Source organism: Daktulosphaira vitifoliae, unplaced genomic scaffold (genome assembly GCF_025091365.1).
Source record: "Daktulosphaira vitifoliae isolate Bord-2020 unplaced genomic scaffold, ASM2509136v1 Scaffold_1, whole genome shotgun sequence".
NCBI lineage: Eukaryota > Metazoa > Arthropoda > Insecta > Hemiptera > Phylloxeridae > Daktulosphaira > Daktulosphaira vitifoliae.
The window spans coordinates 15,878,547-15,895,319 of record NW_026099572.1 but is presented as its reverse complement, the minus strand read 5'-3'; the positions used below and the strand labels follow the sequence as shown (position 1 = coordinate 15,895,319).

General features: G+C 24.2%; 1 protein-coding gene and 1 long non-coding RNA gene across 5 annotated transcripts in view; both read left to right on the top strand.

Moving 5' to 3' along the window:
- Nucleotides 1–3,881, top strand: part of LOC126902835 (uncharacterized) — a 32,510-nt gene extending 28,629 nt beyond the window's left edge. Inside the window, exon 3 of the long non-coding RNA XR_007703353.1 lies at nucleotides 3,839–3,881. This is a non-coding gene — a long non-coding RNA (uncharacterized LOC126902835). The remainder of the gene's footprint in view (nucleotides 1–3,838) is intronic.
- LOC126902069 (potassium channel subfamily T member 2) overlaps nucleotides 1–16,773 on the top strand; it is a 128,611-nt gene that overhangs the window by 82,769 nt on the left and 29,069 nt on the right. The gene's annotated exons all lie outside the window — the stretch shown is intronic.

Here is a 16,773-nt window from a genome sequence, read left to right as displayed (position 1 = left end):
ATGCAGTTGTATAATAACGATTATTCCATCAAAGTTTTTATTATGCAACTCAAATTTATAAAAATTTTAATCATACTTACTAGTTGGCTTTGAGGTTAATATATTGTAGCGACCAAAACATACGCAACGAATATTCTCGAATGTTCTCGTTATCAAAAACCTTCGAGAAACTTCGATAACGCCATAAGATAACCTACGCGGGTATAGAATATTCTAGAATTAGCGAGAGCCTTATCGGAGCTATATATATATCGGAAGAATCAGTCAGTTCAGTTAGTTCAGTTCAGACTGTCTAGTCCGCGATACGCTACACGACCGCTACACCCCGCCGCTGTTGTCATCGTGTATTATGTTTACTTCGATTATTTTATTTTTCCTTACTGTATATACATATATTTTCTTTTAGTGTTTATACGTCTATTTTAGTGTTATAATTTTGTTTAATAAAAGTCTACCGCCATTTAAATAATTGTGTGTTGTAAGATATAACCCACAATATGTAAAAAAATATCTCTGAGTAAAGTAGACTGACATTTATAAAAATTAATAAAAATATTTAATAGGCACGATATTTATAAATATTGTTAATCTAGAGTCTATAATTTTAAATTCTATATTCAATTAAAAGTGAAAAATATTAGCCACAAATGATCAATTCGTATAATAATATAATCATATATTCAAACTCAAGAGATAGAAAACTATTGATCTATTAGTCAAATTTATTATAATAAAAATGTTAAATTTGATTGTGTATTAATTAGTATGATAAAAAAAAATTATTTAACAATCAATATCAATTTATTTATTTTTAATTTCTTATTTTTATAAATGATATTTATTTCATTTTGGAATAAATAGAATATAAAAAGTAGGTCCTTAAATTGTTATTAATACATACTTCGATGGTTTATTTTTTGATCAAGAAATTTTGTATAAAATAAAGTTGCTTCAGTTATTAAACATTGTCGGTTTATTTCCCCGAAACAATTTTGTTTTGTCCTATTTTATTACATTCTAAAAATATTTTATCATAAATTACAATGCAAAACTCAAATGTATTGCCATGTAATAGTTTAAGTTCAGTTACTGAATTAAACAAATAATTATGTCCCTTGCTTAAAACTCAAAAGACGTCTTATATTGAAACTAATAGTATTTTTTTTTAGTAATATTATAGCAAAATAAAACTAAAAATTTTTATCTTAAATATATGTGAAATCACAACGTGCCTGTATCTAATAGAAAATAATAAAATCATTAATCAATGAAAAAAGACGCGCTAGGGCAAAATGGCAAAACACACATTATGACTTCTATAAGCATATTTATAACAAGTTAGCTAATAACTTAAAAAAAACAACTAAAAAAGTTTAAATCTGAGCAATATGAAAGATACCTAACCTCGCTTAACCCTATGGATAATTTTTTGTGGAAAGCCATAAGACGACTAACCAAGATCAAAGAACGAATTCCTCCTCTCCGTAAAGAAGATGATTCATTAGCTGTATCAGATCATAAAAAGGCAGAGCTATTTGCTGAACACCTAGCCAAAACATTCAAACCACACCATGATATTATACCTGATTCAAGTCACATACATATAGTCGATAACTTTCTTGCTTCTCCTCTACCAATGGAACTCCCCATCAAACCTCTAAACCCAGTTGAAATCGATGCAACAATTAAAATATTACCTAAAGGCAAAGCTCCTGGAATCGACTTCATCACCAACAAGATACTAATAAATCTATCAAAAATAGCATACTGCTTCTAACATACATTTATAACGCTATGCTTCGATTGTCTTATTTTCCTCCTATCTGAAAAGTAGCAGTGGTTATCCTTGTACCAAAGCCAGGTAAACCAAAAAACATGGTGACGTCATACAGACCCATCAGTTTGCTACCTACTTTAGGTAAGTTATCCAAAAAATTACTTCTTAAAAGAATTCGGCTTATTTTAAAAGAAAACAATATCATACCTAATACACAGTTCGGATTTAGAGAAAAGCACTCAACAATTCACCAAGTGCACAGATTGACCGACACCATTGCACCAGTGCTAGAAAACAAACAGTACTGCACCAGACTGTTTCTAGATGTTGACCAGACATTTGATCGTATCTGGCATAATGGTTTACTCTATAAAGTAAAAAAAGTTCTCCCAGCGCCATTATACTTAATTATTAATTCTTACTTACAAGAAAGAAAATTTATGGTCCGTCAAGGCTGTGCTAATTCACCTTATTACACAATTGAAGCTAGAATTCCCCAAGGCAGCGATCTCGCACCTGATGTATACAATATCTTAACAGCTGACATACCGTATAACGAAAATACTCTGTTAGCTACTTTTGTCGACGACACAGCCATACATTCAACCCACGATAATATCAATGATGGAGCTTATTACCTCCAAGTGCATGTGAATAATATAGAGTCATGGTTTAGAAATTGGAAGATAAAAATAAATGAAGCCAAGTCAAATCACGTCACCTTCGCTCTTCGTCCTGGAATATGTCCACCCATCAAAATTAACAATACCACAATTTCTCCTCAGGACGAAACAAAATACCTAGGTATCATTCTAGATAAGCGATTAACTTGGGGCCCCCACCTCAAGGACAAACGAAAAAAAGCTAATGCTAGACTTCATATTTTCCGCCCCTTACTTAAGTCTAAACTTCAACTTAACACAAAAATGTTGATTTACAAAACTATTATAAGACCAATTTGGTCTTATGGAATACGACTCTGGGGGCTTGCAAAGCCGTCAAATAAACGCCCAATTCAGGCGTTCCAGAATGTAGCACTCCGAATGTTAACCAATGCCCCTTGGTACATAACAAATAACAACCTACATAACGACTTAAAAATTAAAACAGTTAACGAACTTTCTAAACTACACTACACACGATTCCACTATAAACTGAACTTTAATACAAACCCCCTTATCAAACGTATGTGCACTACCGACTTCCCTGACAATCCTACACGCAGTCTCAAACGTAACTGGAATCGTGACCTAATAACATTAAACCGCTAACAAAATTTTATTTAACTAACAGAGAGGTGTTACCAATGGGTGACTTCCTTGCATGCTAATTTAAAATAAGCCATGTACATATTTGATATAAAAAAAAAACTTATTGTACTTATTCTATTGTACAGATAGTTTTTTGTAAATAAAAAAAAATTGAAAATAATGGATTTAGATTGTTCAATTAATAATTGTATTCTTTTATTTTTTTAAAAGTGTACAATTATATATTCCTATAAAACTTGTGAATCAAATCCTAGAATCATTTTTTCAATGGAAAAATCCTAAATATTTACAGGTTGTAAAATAATTAATTGCATCAACTAATACAACACAATTTAAACAAATAATTGTTAATACCGTGTTCTATCGAAAAAAATAGTCACGTACCCTTTATTTTTAATGCAAACAGAAAAAACTTATTAAAATTTGATATATTTATAACCAATCAACAATAAATAAATATTGAAAAATCACAGCCACACAACTTTGTTTAAACCATATTGATATTAATAAATCAATTTTATATTAAAAAAATATATCAAGTATGTGTAATTTCATTCATGAGATATTTGACATTAATTATATTTACAAAATAAACATTTAAAAATGTATCATAATTATATTTCCATCTATTTAGGATTTATAAACAACAATTAATTTAAATTTTAAAGAAATAAAGTTGAGTATATCATCTAAATATTCTACATATGCATAATATTTTATGATTAAATGTTAAATAATTAATTCACTAAAAATAGAAAAAAATTTTTATCTATTTTTATTTTTGTTTCAGGTAAGGATAATACTTAAATGTAATTAATTATGTATAAACATGCCAAAAACTGTGAGTAAAATTATTTATTCAAAGGTTTTTCATTTTTATTTTTTGTCAAAAATACAGTTTATAAAAATATAACCGAGTTATTAAATTTATTTTTAATTCAAATCAAATAATTTAGCTACGAAGTATAAATATAATTAGAATTATTAGCAGTTTAATTAAAATAAAATTACCGAAAGTTAATATTGTAATTAAAAATAAAAATAATTATTTTAAGTATTCAATTTTTTTATGAAATATAATAGTTTTATTCAGATTAAATGAATCTTGTTTTTTCTAATTATCATTACTAATTATAATTAGTTCTAACTATCATTTGGACTTTTTTTATATAAGTAAAAATTCAGTGTACGTTATACTTAGTTATAATATTATTTTTTTAAAGTACATTTTTTTCATCTAAATTGAATATTTTATTTACAAGTATATCTATTAGTTATTAGTTCTATAAGTTATTAAACATTTAAAAGTATATATAGCTAAGGTGGCTCCAAAAAGACCAAAACAATTTTTTTATTCAAAATGTTGCTCCTACTTTGTTATTTTTTTAATATATAGCTCTAAAATAAGATTTCCATAAACAAAATTGAATGTTAATCATTTTGAATCATCTCAAACCGATTGAAATTTGAACTGTTTTCACTTGAGTTGGTATCTTCAGTATCAAACAAAGTAAATACATTTAATGTTTGTTTCTTCATAAAAACGCCGCTTTTCTTCATGTTTAATTATCCGTTGTTCTCTTTGTGAACCAACTAAGTTTATAGTAAATATAAATCCACGTCTTCCTAGTTTTCGTCGAGCCAATAAAAACAATCGATCTTTATTAAACGTAATTTTTTTTAAAGCACTCGCATCAGCGATATCAAATAGATTAATCATTTTAAATATGAAACCCAATTCTTATTGACGATGTATTGTCATTTTTCTATTTTTATGTTTATATAAATTAAGCCACTGATTACAGACCTTTTTAAATTTGATTAAAGCATTTTTTTGTAAGTAGTTGGTATTATAGCTTTATTCCATATAATTATAACTTCTTCAATTACTTTTACTCAGCGAATTTAAACGATTATTTTTCAACACGAAATCAATAAAAATAAAATTCAAGTGCATTTTTATTAATTGATGGCTAATTATCTGTAATTTTGAATACTGTTTGGTTTATTTAATAAACAAAAGAAATACTTCAAGTAGCCATTTGTCAAACAATTTCTTATGAAAATTACAAAAAACACGATGCAACAACTTTAAAAGCAAACGAGCAACTAAAAACATTTTACAAAAAACAGAGTGTAAAATTTTAATGATTTTAATTATTAATGTTAAAAAAATCTATAAACTATTATTTATAAGAGTTTCCATAACGTTACTGGTTTATATAAATAAACATTTATTGCGATAAGATAAACAAAGTATCTAATACAAGCAAAATTTGTTTATAATAGTGAGTTTTACTTAGACTTAATATTTATTTATTTTTACATGAATACTAGACCGCATATATAAACACAATGTATGCATTATGCATATATATAATTGAATTATATATATATTGCAGGTTGAAAAAATAAAGTTGATACTTTTATAAGATAAAGTATACTTCATAATTATTAAATTGAAAAAAAAACATGTACATGAAAGGAACAATAAAAAATTATCAATATTTTTTTTAATTTTCAATTAATTAAGTGTATATGATAAATGAATTACGTTGATTTAAACTCAAATTCACACTGTTATAATGTTTTTTGTCCGTGAATAATGTAATGCAATGTTGTCCATTGTCTACTTTATTTTAGACAGTTAGGAAGAGAGGGACAGTTTTAATTAAGCACTAGTCGCAACCATGACAACTACCCATTTGCCTATGGCCATGTATATTGTATATACAATTCTGAGAGTAGATTATAGATGAAGGGAATATTGAAATAATTTAACCACACGGATGGTGTTAGTATTTACAGATATCCTAAATAATTAAATAAGTCCCTAAATATTTTAGTGAAGATGCATGTATCACAATTTTGACAATGATAATATTATTCAAACATTTATATATTAGTTTATTATACCAATATATAATACACTGTAAGTGCGAGTCATTATACGTGTATAATTGTTTTTTTCTTTTTTTTGTTATTGTATGACCGGGAACATGTTTGATGAGAATAGATAAAATTAGTTACGTTTTATTGCTAAAATTTGTCCCAACGACTTATTTTCTACGTGCAAATTGATGCCGAAATTGAACAAAAAATGTTATTTTTGTACTTAAAACTGCCATAACTTATTGAATAATAAACAAATCAAAATTATTTTTTTTATATTGAAACCTTATATATTTCCCTTTTTTTTTTATATTATTATTATTAATACTTAAACAGCTCATATATATCAAATTAAAGCTTATGTTATATACTGTATATTAATTGCTTTTATGGATTTTTAATCATATATTCTACTTCTAAATCAAATAACTACTAATCAGGAATAATAAAGGAAATAGGAATTAATTTTGCTTTTGGTATAATATACTAATATCTTAAAATTCAACACTATCTACATATTTGCATTGAAGCGTTTCTTATGATAGTAATTTTAATCACTGTCAGATGTCATCTATACTTTTCTTAACTATGTCACGTCCACACTGTGCCACGACTTCACTGTGCTACCGTTTTATTTTTAATTTTATTAAAATTTCAAAATAGTTATTTTTTAGCTCTTTTCTTTAAAAAAATGTTCAAGGGTCGATAACAATTTTAGAACAAGTACTCATTGAGTTAGAAGTATTTTAGCACATTGTGTGAATATGGAACACTTACGATCGTATACCAGTATGAACTACTTCTACCCTCATTACACACCCACTTCATGTATTAAAATAATTTTAACTCAATGAGTACTTGCTCTAAAATTGTTGTCGACCCATCAAAATTTTTTTGTTAACTATGGTTTACAAATAGCTATTTTGATATTTCAAAAAAATTTTCTTATTAATAAAAACAAAATTTGAATCAAATTTTTATTTTATCAAAAGTTATAAGCGTTTTGATCTAGGTCTCATATACTCAGTATTTATGTGAATGAAAATATTATCTTTTTATGCTTAAAAGTGATCTATTAGCATTGTCTTGAACTTGATATTACATTTATTTTGTAGAAGAATATTCAATTTCTATTAAATAGTATTGATACTTAAAGTTTTCATTACTGTTTTAAGAAAATAATTATTTACTATTTTTATTTCTAAACTATTGGGATATGATTATAGATAAATTAATAATCATTAATTATCATAGTGTTATTCAAATTTCCAATAACTACTATGTTTTTTTTTTTATTATTCTTTAATCAATACTTTTTACGATTTTTTTAATAGCTTGCAACATACAAAATATTTTTAATTTTGAATAATTTAATGCAATGTATATCTTGAAATTCAATTTAAATTGGAATGGGTTCATAATAATGAGTAATGAGAATAGGATTGGATTTTTGTGCAAACTCTCATCATAATACTTCAAAATTGTACAGCGACTTTAATGAATTTTTAGCTGCTAATAGTTTTTAATTTATTCATGTTCATTAAACTACTTTTTACCTCTAAAATGACTTAATGAATTTCATCTTTAAAATATCTCTAAATCATATAGTGCTATTTGACGTGATTTTAAAGGTTGAAAATGCTGTTACAAATGTTTAAATTACGTTAAATAAAAACAAGAATGACAAGATATAGATAAGAGAAATAAATTACTTGTTCAGAAAAAATAAATAGATATAAAATTTTTGTTCGCTAATCCGATCACGGTGGGTGTTTGAGTTGTTGGGTAGCTGATTCACACGTAGTAAAGACAAAGGCGTGTCAAAGGTAAATGCAGAGACAATTGCTTATAGTAATACGGACCATTTGGCTTCAGTGCTTATATTACCTATTGTCAGATAAAGGGTGTTAAGTTATCTCATTAAATGCACAATTAATCTAACCTAAGCAATCTATGTCGAAAGTTTTTTACTATCTCGGATTTTGGTAATAGAAGGGAATAAACCAAAAAAGCAAAACCTCTGGATCGACTTAATATTCGAAATTGATTTTTATTGAAGTACTACTGCTATATACAGAATGATCAAAATCTGATAATACACTCATTTCTCCGAAACTGTTGAGAATTTAAAATTTTTCTAAAGAGAAAAAGTATCAGGTTCAAAAAATTATACAATAATATGTTTGTAATGACAAACAGATTAAACGTATTTAAATATACTGCATAATAATTCATTATAATAAAATTAAAATAACTGAAATTTCACTTTAATAAATGTTCATTTTTAAATATTTTTAGTCTTATAATTTAAAGATTCGAATTCCTAATATTTGGTGATGATTTTTAATAATATAAAAACAAGTCATAGAAACACTAACTTGAATAAATATAATTATTAAAAAAAAGACTTTTCATTATTTTATAATGTATTTTGTTATCTTATAGTTTGTATAATCTATACTTTGATGTCATTCATGGAAAATCTTAAACTTTATATGCATGTTAAAGAATCAATGTTTCAAATAACTAACTATTTGTTCTAAAAATAAAAATATGTACATGCTATCATTTTATTTATTTATATCGCTGGAAAATTAATAAAAAATATTAACCGTAGTTTTAAAAGGAGTCTAAAATTTATCTTAGTTTATTCAAATAGTTATTAAATGTTTCGACGCTATATTAATTTTCAATTTTTAATGAAATAAATACATTAATAAATCAGTGACCACTATTAAGTAATTCACGTAAACAACTCTCTTCATTAAATAAATATACGCAGTTTTCTGGTATACTTCCAGATATGATGAAACTACAATTTCATTTAAAACTTTTAAGTTTTTAAAATAAAAAAGTGTTGTTGTGATTACAACTTCAGTTTGTTTTATTTTACACATGTGAATGTACAGAATGATTTCTTTATCATAACCTAATCAATTACAGAATAAAAATAATTTAAACATTTTTTTTATTTACCATTAGTTACATATTATTCTTGAATTATTAGCTATGTATTACTATTTAAGTTCATCCCTGGAAAGAGTTTCAACATTGATTTTTTTAAATGAAACACATATTTTGAATTTAATAGTAAATGGCATTTAAGTTTTTAATATATTTTTATTCATTTATTAGGTATAAAATTTTTAAAATTTCAATAATACACGAGTAATTTCAAATACACGGAGCTAATTGGTTTTTTTATGACGTCGATATTCGCAGCATTTATTATCAATGGTAGTTCTAAGGCACATTGTTGTGATTTTATAATTCCACCAACTAATAATACATAAAGCATATCTATTGATAGTCATAATTGACAATAAACACTCCGTGACTGAGATAGCGACGTCATAAATATTACTTTGAATAACATAACAATCCAAAATAGAACACAGAAAAAAATGTATTATTTAATATTTATAAAATTTTATTAAAAATTTATATTTTAAAAATACAATTTTTACTATTTATACATGCATATTTTAGAAGGCGCTCAGATTATGCAATTTTCCAGATTCAATGCTGTAGTGGCAAATGATGAGTTTAAATCATCTATCAGCAAGAATTACGACACAACTCAAAAATTTTAATTTTAAGTTTTTCATTTATGTGAATAAAAACCTTACATCTTAAACCAGAAAAGTTTCATTAATTTAGCTATTATAGTTTTCATTTGAGAGTATTGCGAAAAATGGTTATGTTATTAAATAGTATATAATGCACTCTTTTTTCCCCTACAAAGTTTTTTTTAAGTTATATTACTATTCTTGCCGGTAAATAATATTATAAAATCCAAAACAAATATCAATTTTTAAATCATTTATCTAAGCACCTCTCACATTTGTATTAAAAATAATGAATTTTTGTTAAAAATATAAAGTTTATTATTATTACCACAATAAACTATACCCAATTATAATTAGTGATTTGTTTTATATTTGATGTGTTAATATAACATATTATTGAATATAAAATATCTTTAATTGAAACTTGAATTTCACTATTTAACAAAAATTAAATCACAAAACAGCTATTAATAAATATTTATCTATAAATGTTATGAATATAGTGCAGAATTATAGTATACATTTGATTTTTAAAGTATTTTCTTGATACTATTAAAAAAAAAAAAAAATTAGACAAATAAAACATTTCATAATTTTATTTTTTAATAATAATAAGTAGTTATCAAATTTCACAAACAAGTTAACTATATATAATAAGTCAAATACATTATTACAATTTATAATACAAAAAAAAAATTTCCGTAGAACAATATTTCATTAATAATCTAAATGGTCATTGTTCTTATTTCATTTTTCAATTAATTCATTTGTAAGTTACATTATAAATTCAATTATGAACTAAATATTTATTAAGCAGCACAAGATTTAAAAACAGAATTATTTAAATTTACAAAGAGCTAATAACTAATTTTTTAACAAATCGTATTTAAAATGTAATTAAGTAATTAATAAATTAAAAACAATAATTAAATTTTATAAGAAATAATTTGAACGTTACATAGCTAAAAAATTTTTAATGACTATATATTTTCAATTTTTATAACCGACCATTTATGAAACAATTTTTTTGCCATACGATGCAATTTTTAAACTCTTTTGAAAAGCAAAGATTTATTCAAAAGGTGTTCAATTCAAATCTTATTTAATTATATTAAAAAAAATTTTCAAGTATAAGCGTTGGAAATGTGCTTAGCTCAGAGACAGTTTAACGATGCTAACTGACATAAGTTGGATACCAAAGCCAAACGATTGGTGAATTTCTATTGAACATTGCTGTTTGTGGCGTATCTCATATCCTGCACTTAGGGTTAATGGCTTTTTAAATAACCACGCTAAAATGGTTTTAGTTTCATTAAGGGTTCGATGTAAGTGTACTTAACACTTATGTCACTTTACGATTTTTGGTTAAACGCTGTATTGTGTAATCATAATTATGATAAAATAAATATATTTATCATTGTTCAATATGTAAAAATATTAAAAACTCTGATATCATTTTTATTTTGGTTATGCGAAATATAAATTATAATAATTATAATTAGTATTGTACAATTTTTAGTTAAATAAATTTCTCATAAAACTGCTATGAAGTAAAAAAATAATTAATAACATTATCTTCATAAAATGAAGTACGCAGTACTTTTAGACTTAAGAATATATCCGTCTCTTTCACATTCATTAATACGCATAGCATGATATGATAAATTTATCGAAAATCTCTTTCATTTCAAAAGAAAATTCAGAAAGTCAAATTCATTTTTTGTAAAATTGAATGTCATAATTATTCATTGCAAGTAATAAACAAATATAACACATTGCAGTTATACTGTTTTCATGAAAAAATCTCAATCGAATTAATAAACAAGGCAATATACGTTATGACTTACTTCAATGGGAAGATGTCAGTTCGTAGCTATTATCTTTGAGGGTAAGACGCTCATCACGATGTATTATGTACAAAACGCATTGTACTGTTTACTCTAAGTACGCTTAAAGAACACCCGGAACGAGGTTCAAAAACAATATTTTGACGAATCTCTAAAGAAGCTGTGTACAATTGTTGTGCTATTTAAACATTCATGACATCTGCACCGTACATCAATACCATTATTCGGTGGATTTTCATAGGATTTTTACTTTTTGCTTATAGAAATCGAATGACGCAGCTCAATTCAACGGTGGCATAAGAGGATAAATGGCTTTCAGTAACAGTTAAAAATACTAATTTAGTATAACTATTATATTTATTACCAATGGTAAAATTTTCTATTGTTTATTTAGGTGATATGAATTTTTACAAAATTGATTTATAATAAATGGTCAAATCAAATTTGTATATAACCTATTATGAGCAATTATTGTAAAATTTCAATTAATGTCATTGGTAACTCGATTCAATGATGCTTCTCATTATTCTTAGTTACGAATATATTGATTGCATATTATAAATTGTAGTTGTTTCGATTAATATTATTCAGCAAATAACTTGTATTTTAACCTAGTTCGGAGATGTATACAACACATTAGTATATTTTATATACATATGACATACATTGAATAGTTTATCATGGCAAACATAATTAATAGTTGATTGCATGCGTGATTATTGTTGTTGCAATATCGCTTACATTATTTAGGTACTAAGTTACTAGTAGCCTAGATGACGTTATTTTATGTTTATGCGTTAAAAATTAATTAATCTGTACATTAAAATAGATGCTATTAAAAAATAACTACATTAATTGTTAGTTTTGAATTTATTAAAACTATTTAATTAAATTGAAAATATTAAATTATGTGTAAAAAACACATATTAATTGTGACATGACATATTGAAGACCTGAGTGTAGTTGAAAGCAGAATAGATAAAAATTACTATCAAAAAAAAAATTAACAATTTCAAAGTGCTTGGAGATAGTTTTGTTATATTTTTTTTGGAGAAACAATAATTATTTAGATGAAGGAAAAATTGAACAACCATCATACTCTTTTATTTTCTGGCATTAATTTACCAAAAAAAAAACCAAGAGTATATTTTTTAAAAATTGACAATTTTTACAAAAAAATTATATGATATTTTAATTTTGATACCATAAAAAATAAATAGGCAATATTTTTTTTCAGCATAGAATATTTCAAAATCATTAATTTAACATGATTATAAAACATTGATGCTTAGATCTTCCAATTTAAGATTAAAAAGGAAAAATAATATTGATACATCGAAATACTTATACGAAATACTTGGTACATTAAATTTTTAAAAACGTAAATCTAAAAAAAGTTGTCATAATCAGTAAAGTTATGAAACAAACACAAGTTATGAAATTAAACTTTAAACACTACATTTACTTATATTATTTATGTATACATGTATAGTTTTTTATTATTTTGAATAAAAAGAGAAGAAGTATCGAAAATGCCATTTTTATTCATGTGTTTTCCAAAAGAATATTTATTTTAAGATGGAACTAAATTATCGATTATTAACGATTGATTGTCAAAAATATGTTGTGATGTTTTTAATGGAAAAAAATTGAAGATTTTTCATCACGGAGCCTTTAACTAGATAGAATTCGGGTTCTTTTATCTTATTGATTGACAATTAGAGTCTAATAGGAGCTGATTATTTATAACAGTAGTAAAAAAAAAAATATACGTCATGGTAAAATTATTACTATCCTAACTTCACATTGAAACTTATAAACTCAATACTTTACCAAAAATGAACATTCATATTTCAGATTTTGCGGTACTCCTTAAACAATTTAACTCAAGTTTATAATCTACTTTTATTTTGTTAAATCTAAGGTATGTAAGATATTAAATACAGGGTGGCCCACCACTCACTGACAACTTAAATAAATTTTGATCCAGTTAATATTTTTAGCTGACTTTTTTTTTAAATAATAGTTATACGTTAGGTCTATAGCTATATCTCAATAATTAATTTTTTTACATTTTATTAAAAATATTAATTATTTTTAAATTTTAAATAAAATGTAAAAAAAAAATCTAAGATAGCTATTTTGTAGAGTAGAATTTAAGAAAAATTTTAGTAAAAAAATATCTTATTAATATTCAGTAGTAAATATTCTGTAGCGTTTTGAAGTTTGTGAAAATTTGAATTTTCATGTACTATTTTACGGTATTAAACATTGAAATACGTATTGAGAAAAGGACAGAAGAAAACGCTATCTTTTCAATATACTTTTGAATGAGAGTGATAAGTAATAATTGCCTTATCTAATTTCTTATCATGGTATTAATGCCATGTTTGTAATGTATACACACTATCATCATATGTATACACAGTAATCATGAAAAGATAGCGTTTTCTTCTGTCCTTTTCTCAATACGTATTTCAATGTTTATAACCGTAAAATAGTACATGAAAATTCAAATTTTTACAAACTTCAAAACGCTACAGAATATTTACTACTGAATATTAATAAGATATTTTTTTACTAAAATTTTTCTTAAATTCTACTCTACAAAATAGCTATCTTAAATTTTTTTTTTACTTTTTATTTAAAATTTAAAAATAATTAATATTTTTAATAAAATGTAAAAAAAATTAATTATTGAGATATAGCTATGGACCTAACGTATAACTATTATTTAAAAAAAAAATCAGCTAAAAATATTAACTGGATCAAAAGTTATTTAAGTTGTCAGTAAGTGGTGGGCCACCTTGTATATAATACGCTTAAATCAGGATTTGAAATATTCATCAAAGCCTACACTTAAAAATTCCTATGAAAGCATAAAACCAAAGTTTACTTAAATTATCAAATTTAACAATAATATTTCAAGTAGTTTTAATTTCTTGTTATAATATCATATTTGATCACAAACCAGATTAAATGTAACTGAAATAAACAATGTTATTAATTATTTTTATAGATTCGTTTTAAAAAGTTTCAAAAGCTTCAAAAGTATTAGGCGATGAATGGTACTACAACATGAATATATAGTCTCTATCAGGATTAGTGATACTACAAACTTTAATTTCCATTACTGATGTTAATCCTTTTTTAACTTAACTGAATTTTCAATCGTCTTTTAAAACTGACAGTTGTGTCAATGCATTGAAAGATTTACAAAAAGTAAATCGTTGATAAGAGGATGAAATATTTTTTAAAATATAATTTCAACTTATATGTGTATAGGTCAAGAGTAAAATATATTCTAAATAATACACAAAAAAATCAGTCAAACGTATGATATAACAGATTTTTGCAATGAACAAATAATATTATTTTTTTGAAATATTTGAAAATTAGGTGCTTAAATAATTTAAGCACCTAATTTAAATATTAATTATTAAAGCCTTTAAATAATTTTATGGTTCCTGTATCCATATTTTTGTACATTAATTATTATTGTGTTAGTATTATTAAATTTTTAAATAAGAGTTGCAATTTTTTCGTTTTTAGACTAAGTACTATTTGTAGAATACACAAATATATCATGAATGATAAAAATACAATTTCAAGTATGTTCGTATTACTACTATTATTAAAAGTATAATAATTCATTTATTATATAACTTAAATACATTTTTATACATAAGATAATATATTTTGCTTAGAACAAAAGCTGTTGCATGAGGTTTTCATCATAAATATTTCTATGAGAAAATTACATCGTGTTAAAAATACCGTTAACTATTAACATTATTATAATGTTAAGCTGATAGTTTAAAAGTTTAATAACCAAAGTTAAATGTCAACTTAAATATACTTTACTTAAATAGTAAATCAATATTTTAGCTTCGATGCGAAGCGGAGAAGGTATTAATTTTACTATGATGTGTTTTTTTTTTTTTTTTTTTTTTTTTTNCGTTTTAAAAAGTTTCAAAAGCTTCAAAAGTATTAGGCGATGAATGGTACTACAACATGAATATATAGTCTCTATCAGGATTAGTGATACTACAAACTTTAATTTCCATTACTGATGTTAATCCTTTTTTAACTTAACTGAATTTTCAATCGTCTTTTAAAACTGACAGTTGTGTCAATGCATTGAAAGATTTACAAAAAGTAAATCGTTGATAACAGGATGAAATATTTTTTAAAATATAATTTCAACTTATATGTGTATAGGTCAAGAGTAAAATATATTCTAAATAATACACAAAAAAATCAGTCAAACGTATGATATAACAGATTTTTGCAATGAACAAATAATATTATTTTTTTGAAATATTTGAAAATTAGGTGCTTAAATAATTTAAGCACCTAATTTAAATATTAATTATTAAAGCCTTTAAATAATTTTATGGTTCCTGTATCCATATTTTTGTACATTAATTATTATTGTGTTAGTATTATTAAATTTTTAAATAAGAGTTGCAATTTTTTCGTTTTTAGACTAAGTACTATTTGTAGAATACACAAATATATCATGAATGATAAAAATACAATTTCAAGTATGTTCGTATTACTACTATTATTAAAAGTATAATAATTCATTTATTATATAACTTAAATACATTTTTATACATAAGATAATATATTTTGCTTAGAACAAAAGCTGTTGCATGAGGTTTTCATCATAAATATTTCTATGAGAAAATTACATCGTGTTAAAAATACCGTTAACTATTAACATTATTATAATGTTAAGCTGATAGTTTAAAAGTTTAATAACCAAAGTTAAATGTCAACTTAAATATACTTTACTTAAATAGTAAATCAATATTTTTAAGTATAAAAATACTAATATAATAACAAAAAAGTATATAAAAACAATTTTTTTTATATAAATATAAAATAATAAATTTATATTTTTATATAAAAAGTAATTCCTCGGCTTTCTTAACTACTTTTTTTTTTAGATCAATGGATGTTAATATAATTAAAGTTTCTTAAGTAATCAATTATATAAGTATAAAATTTTATGTTTACTAAACATAGAACTATCGAAATATTATATACTTATCAAATGAGAATAATTTTTTTTATTTTATATACATTTTCAAGTACTTTTTGGGATTTAAATTGTTGTTAGATTTTATCAATGATGGTTGAGTTAATCGAAATAATTAACTCAAGTTAAGTTAAGTTAAGTATGAACAATGTCGATAAATTAACAGTTAAATGTTACCAAATTATAAATTTAGCTAGCTAAATTAAAAGTTGAAATGATTTATTAACTTAATTAGTTTTAGAATTCGATGATAAAACGCTTTGATGAATTATATTTAATTTAAAAAAAAACGGTAGCACAGTATGGAAGTGGCATAGTTGGGACAAGTGTAGATGATATCTGACAGTGATTAAAATCACTATCAAAGAAA